The sequence below is a fragment of the Cebus imitator genome, unplaced genomic scaffold (genome assembly GCF_001604975.1).
Source record: "Cebus imitator isolate Cc_AM_T3 unplaced genomic scaffold, Cebus_imitator-1.0 Scaffold696, whole genome shotgun sequence".
NCBI classification, from domain to species: Eukaryota; Metazoa; Chordata; class Mammalia; order Primates; family Cebidae; genus Cebus; species Cebus imitator.
Genome location: NW_016108011.1, coordinates 488,084 through 495,122, shown reverse-complemented (window position 1 = coordinate 495,122; position 7,039 = coordinate 488,084).

Sequence of the window (7,039 nt, the reverse complement as noted above, 5' to 3'; positions counted from 1 at the left end):
TTATCATCCAAGTTATATGTCATGAAAGATCAAGCACTTCCTTTGTGAATACTTTTTATTAAATCACAAAATTCCTTAATAGGGTGAACATAACTAACTCTATGACCTAAACTCAGAAAGGTAACCAGGAATTAGATATCCTGTTAAAAGATCATTTACAGAACAAGGTGAAATCATGACTTTCATACAGACATGAAAATTGATTAAAGATTTATTTTATTCATATGATAGGGAATCAGGAAGATATAACTGGTTCAAATAAAAGTCAAAAGAGCTAAAATTTTTATGGAGTAAAGGAATGTTGACAAATGGAGACAAAACTGTTTTTTCGAAGGTGAGGTGGAGGAGCCAAATGTCTAACAGACAAAGTAGAATTTATATGTCAGTTACCTACAACTTACAAGGAGTTGCAAAATAGTTCAGACAATGAACAATGAACAATAAACAGAACAATGATTTTTCTTAAATCAGGTCTAAAGGATACACTATAGATGATGTGTCATTTTACACTATCACATAACAATTTTTACTAAAATTCCCCTCCTTTTGGATCAAAAAGCTTCAAAAATTATCTTGATCAAAAAATAAGACATCTCATCATAATGGACCTAATTATCTATGAAAGTGCAGCCAAATGTGCTACTTTGCCATATGCACTTTCTTAAGTTTATTTTGATGGATGTTTTCACAAAGAATCTCAGGTTGGACTTTTAAAAGCTTCTTCTTATTTGTGGACCTGAGGCTAGGAAACAAGGATTTTGCCCATAGTACCTAAAAATGTGGGTGAATTTCTTTTTTTTAAGGTTCTCAAAATATTCTAAAGTTTCTAGCCTGCCAGGAAATGACCTTCCTTACTCATCTGTAAGACTGGGAACCCTGAAAGGCAGGTATCATGCCAGTTTTCCCAAGTTTACTGTAAGCACTGGCTTTATAAAGTCAGCTTTGGTGCCTTAGAAGTGTCTGTTCATATCTAATTGAATGAACATAATTTTCACATATTATATCGTGGGCAAGTCCTTGGTTGTATAACCAATGTTTCCAATTATGTCCAAGTAAAAGGAGAATAAATTCTTACTGAAACTATGCAAATCACTACATTGCTATGAAAATAAATATATTCAATGAGAGTTTCTGAATCCTGAAGAGGCCTACAAGGAGAATAAACTATCACTTATACATATTTTATTTAAGTTTCTAAAAGAAGAGTCTACTAAATTATGGGTTATAGATAGTGTAAAGGTAGAAAAGCGTGATACCTTTCCTCACCAATCATAAGGATCATAGCCAAGACTCCTATAACAAAAGATAGGTGAACAAGAAACAAGCATGACAAATTTATTTAATCAAAATTTTACATGACATAGGAGCCTTCAGAAATGAGGACCACCAAACCTAGAGGAAACCCTCTATGTACTTAGGCTCAGTAAAGAATGGATAGTCATGTAGAAATGTGATTAGACAAAAGGGCATGACCTAATGGTAATAGATTGAATGGGGGTATCCTGCAAGGCCTATCTGTTCAGACACTGGTTGACCTGTCTGCATAGCATTCCTTCTTCCTTGGTATGAGAGAGGACCCCTCTGTAATGAAGGTCTTCAAGGGAAAGGGGAGAAGGGAGAGAGTTACATTTCTAGATTTAATGGCTTGCTTTTGGGGAGATGGTTCTAGTTTTCATGACCTTCTTTGGAGAAGAGGAATTCTGATTTCCGTGACTTGCTTTGAGGGAGAAAGAGGAGGAGGAGACAGGAAGATCGAAAAGGCCTTGTTTCTGAGGCCTTTCTAGTTTCCTTCAGTTCAAAGTACTCAGTACAGTATGCCAAGGTGCCATACTTCTGGATATTATATTCTGAGACCCAATATTTTAAACAACAAAGGACTTCCTTATACATCTTGTGAATAGAAAATTAAAACATCAGCAATATTCTTTAAAAATTCACATCATAGGCCAGGCATGGTGGCTCATGCCTGTCATTCTAGCACTTTGGGGGGCTGAGATGGGTGGATCACCTGAGGTCAGGAGTTCAAGACCAGCCTGCCCAACATGATGAAACCCTGTCTCTATTAAAAATAGAAAAATTAGTTGGGCGTGGTGGCAGGCACCTATAATCCCAGCTACTCAGGAGGCTGAGGAATGAGAATTTCTTGAACTCAGGGGATGGAGGTTGCACTGAGCTGAGATCATACCACTTCACTCCAGCCTGGGAAAAGAGAAAAACTGTTCATAAAGAAAATGCAATATCATTTAGTCTTTTTTTTTAGATGGAGTCTCACTCTGTTGCCCAGGCTGGAGTACAGTGGTGTGATCTCAGCTTACTACAATCTTCGCCTCATAGATTCAAGCAGTTTTCCTGCCTCAGCCTCCTTAGTAGCTGGGATTACAGGTGCACACCACCATACCCAGCTAATTTTTGTATTTTTTGTAGAGACAAAGTTTTACCATGTTGGCCAGGCTGGTCTCAAACTCCTCGGCCTCCCAAAATGTTGGGATTACAGGTGTGAACCACTGCACCTGGGCCATTCAGTCTTTTATAATTATTCTTGCTCCACAAGATCTTATATTAGCAGAACCCTATAGCAAAAACTACCTGGCATAATCCTTTTCCATGCAGCTCTGAGACAGTCATCCTTTGTTAATGACGAAGCACTGAGGACTGTAGCTGATGGCATACGCTTTACAGAAAGGATCAGAGAGAAACAAAAAAAAATTATCTAGGGTGAAAGACTATGGTTAGCTAGAACTGATAACTTTCAAAAGTGAAAGATCTAATGAACATTTGTTGTAAGAAAAATGCAGCTGACAATAAAATTTGGTTGTTTCTTTGACGTGCAAAACAAGATAGTTAAGACAACTGAAAAAAGTTTTAGACAAAATAATTATAAACAGTGATTAAACCTATTATTAAATAAGATTGTGAACATTACATCTAATTTATAAAAATAGATTAATATATTCTTTTTAAAGAAAAAATCTTGAGATATATGATATGTCTGATATAATATGCAATAAATATACTAAGCATATAGTAAGAATATACCAAGAATATGTCAGTATTAAGTACAAAGTTTCAGTAAGTATGGAATACACCTTGAAAATCTGTATATTAATAAAACTCCAGATTTAACTTACGTGAATTCCTATTTAAAATCTAGTGGCCTAGAAAATGCCATTTGCAATTTAAAGAAGCAGAATTGTAACCAAGTTAATATTTTTTAAAATAACTGAAATTATGACTGATAACACTATACTGCTGTCATCTAATATCAGGCAAAATACCACTTGCACTCTGATAAATAAAAATACGTATCATGGACAGCAAGGGCTTTGACAAATTTCTTGAAATTTCCCAAACAGTATACCATTTCTGAAATATTTACACTAATAATATTTTACCCACACAAAATTAACTTAGAGAAGGCTGAACATCTTTTCTGATTTGAAAACTGTTCCCATAGAACTCATCAATAGTAACATATCAATAAACCTTATTATTTTTAGGACATCTCATTTTACTACGTGAAGGAACAAATCTCTGTGCCATTGCAGAGAACCTCAAACGGTAATTTTAGTTGTAAAAGATAAGATGAAAGCTTTATTTTTTTTATATATCCAGTATTAGATTTGAGGAAGGCAAAAATGAAAAATGTCATGGGATTTGAACATTCAAGATACAAATCGGATCATAGGTGCCTGAGAAATAATACTTGGTCATTCATTTTGAAATGACAATAAAACATTAAAAGAAAACATAGAAGATAACATGATTGTAATGAATGTTTGTTTTTGTGAGGAAACTTTGTTTTCTTGAATAACCAAGGACATTATACAGTGAACATAAACCGTAGGATCTTATTCTGGTATGATACAAATCTCTGTTATCTAAGCCGATTAACAGAAAAGAAAAATAACAATTGCAACATTAAAAAAATAACCTTTCTTATAGTGGGTGAAGGCAATGAACCAAGGAGAAAGGCCTATAAATTTAAGCAAACTCTGCTAAGATTTTTAACACAATAATTTTTCAAACTCAGTTATTATAAAGCAAGGGAAGTAAAATGCATTTCTAACTTTTGTCTTTCATTACCTTCCTTCATATTCTGGAATTACTGACATCTTACTCTAAGACCCATATTAGGATGTCCACAAGGTCAGAATTAATTTCACAGTATTATTTAGTACCATTCAATGTGTTCATTGTTTCTGTCTTTGAATTCATTAATAAGTGTGCATTATAAAAATTTCCCAATTTCAATTTCCAATATAGTAAGTATCAATAGTTAGAACCTACAAAAAATGCTCTATGAGGTCCTCAATAAGCTTTAAGAGCACAGAGATTTGTAAACAAACAAAATAAAAAAAATCCTTTAGGAAGAAACTACTTCTTTCCTTGGAAAATAAAAATACATCATACACAGTTGTAATTCTCTGAAACTATTACTCCTACATAGCCTCATTCACATATATTAACTTTTAACCAAAGCCATTTCTACTTTTTTTTCCAGAATAAACTTCCTTCCAGTCCATCCCTGCAATCCAGCAGAGCTCGTGAATACAACTTTGTACAGTCATACTTTATATGAGTTCTCAAAGTAGCAAAATGAACATATTCATTAACAGACCCAAATATATCAACTCTCTGTAGCATATACAAATAAGAAGCAAAAGTATGTGAGCTTAATATTATGATTAGTAATCAATATTTTGGCGTTCTATCCTACTTAGAAATGATCTAGATATTTAATGACTATTAATTAACTCAAAAGGATAACAACTTAACATTTTAAATTATCTAAAGATCTTGGAAATTGTCTTCAAGCTGACATACTATAAAACATAATTACTGGTTAAATAAAGTTTGCCAGAATGATGATTCAATTTGATTAAACACAAATTTGCATTCTTCATAATCTTAAACATTAAGTAGATGTAATATTAGCTTATTCCCTCAGTGAATCTGTATAACTTTAGAAAGAACATGCCCAAGTAAAATAAAATCTACCCTTTACTTGATAAATCAGAAAACACATAGGTCTTTTATTAAATCAAAATATTAAACTGGTCTCATTCGCTAAGCACTTACCTAAATTATGTGAACTTGAATTCTTAAAACGTTTTTGGTTTCTGAATTCCATGAGAATACTTTTAAAATCTAACATACTGAAAACATTAGAAATTCAATTTCCTTATTTTCTGAGAATTTTAGGAATATTCTAATTACATAAGCATTTATTTATCTCTATAAGCTAATCCTTTAAGATACTTCATATTCTAATTTATTAATATCACCCTAATATAGCAAAATATTACACCCTGTCTTAGTTTGCTCAGGCTGTTATAACAACATACCATAAACTTGGTGGCTTAAACAACAAAATTCTTTTTCTCACAGTTCTGGAGGCTGAGAAGTCCAAGATCAAAGTGCCAGCAAGTAGGTTTTACTCTGAAAGTCTCTTCTCTTGACTTGCAGGTAGCTGCCATCTTGCTGTGGGCTCACATGATCTCTTCTTTGGTCACAGTCCTATCAGATCAGGGTCCCACACTTATGACCTTATTTAACCTTAATTATCTCCAAAAGAGCCTATCTCCAATGCAGTCACATTGAGGGTTAGGGCTTCAACATATGAATTTTGGTGGGACACAATTCAGTACATAGCATATCGTTACAAAAAAGAAGTAAAGTTCCTTATGAAGTACAGACACTTAGACATCCAGAAACAAAAAGGCTTATGGCATCAATTCTAAAATGTCAACCAAGAATCAAGAGTAAACACAGAAATATATAACTCACTGGTTCAAATCAATGAGATGGCCTCTTCCCATTCTTCAATTCTTAATTGAACTGGAGCTTAAAATAGACAAACAAGCAGAAAAGACTAACCAGGTTTTCTATTGTCCCTCAGCCAACGAAGTTCTCTAAAAATCATTAATCTATTTACAGAGATCACTAAACGGTCATAGCACAAAACAGAATTCTCATTGGAAAGCAACTTATTGGCCATAAACCAAAACCAAATTAGTAGAACACAAAATAAATATTACAAAACAGTGTCAGCATAGTTCTATTGCCACTTTGGATTCACTTTCTTAGAGCCAAGCAAAGACATGCTTGGGCTAAACTGTTAAAAGATAATTTTCAGAAAAAGGTAAAATCATGACTCTCATACAGATATAAAAATAAACATGTGCTAAAGATTTTACTCATATGTTATGAAAGAACCCAGGCCTATGTTTTAACTGGTTTTTAAAAAGTCAAAAAAATCACAAATATGTATAGAATAAAGTAGTAATGAGATGAAATGTAAATGGAAACAAAACTGATTTTCTCATGAAGAAGTGTGGCAAAAGGTGAAGAAAAGTCAATTAATTATTTACCCAGTGGCACAGACTTTAAAAATTACAGTTATAAAATAGCTGAAAGAAAATGAACAGATCTAGAATTAAACAGGCCACAAGTTTTTCACTGAAACATAGATTTCTCTGAAACACAGTATTTTTTTCTACAAATGGAAATAATTTGGAACTGTTTTAGAGTACGCTTTATAATGAGTTTTGCTGGGAATATTTAAGATTCCATTCCTAATATGGTTTTGTACAGGTTAATCTTCAACTGAGTTAACATATCCTCATAGATAGTAGAGTTAGCAACTACCACCATTATTATGACCACCACCACAACAATCGTTATAATGATTCTTAGTCTGCATAGCACTTTACATACATTAATTCACTTATTCCCCACAACTCTGAGATAAGCACTAATATTACGTCTATGTTACAGGCAAAGAAACGAAGACACAAGTAACTGAAATAATCTGTCCATGGCTACAGACCTAGCAAGTGCTGATAGCTAAGCCACTGAGATGCCAGCTAGCTATTTGGAGACACTCATCTGGATTTTAATAAGTTGATTAATATGATGTACAAAATGCAAGAAGCTAAACATTCCTGAAATTGTTAACTGAGGAACACTATATCCCAGGTGCTGTGCTAAGTGATTCAAGTACATACGTGAGTGAAGGAACTCCTTGGCTTTGAGGTGA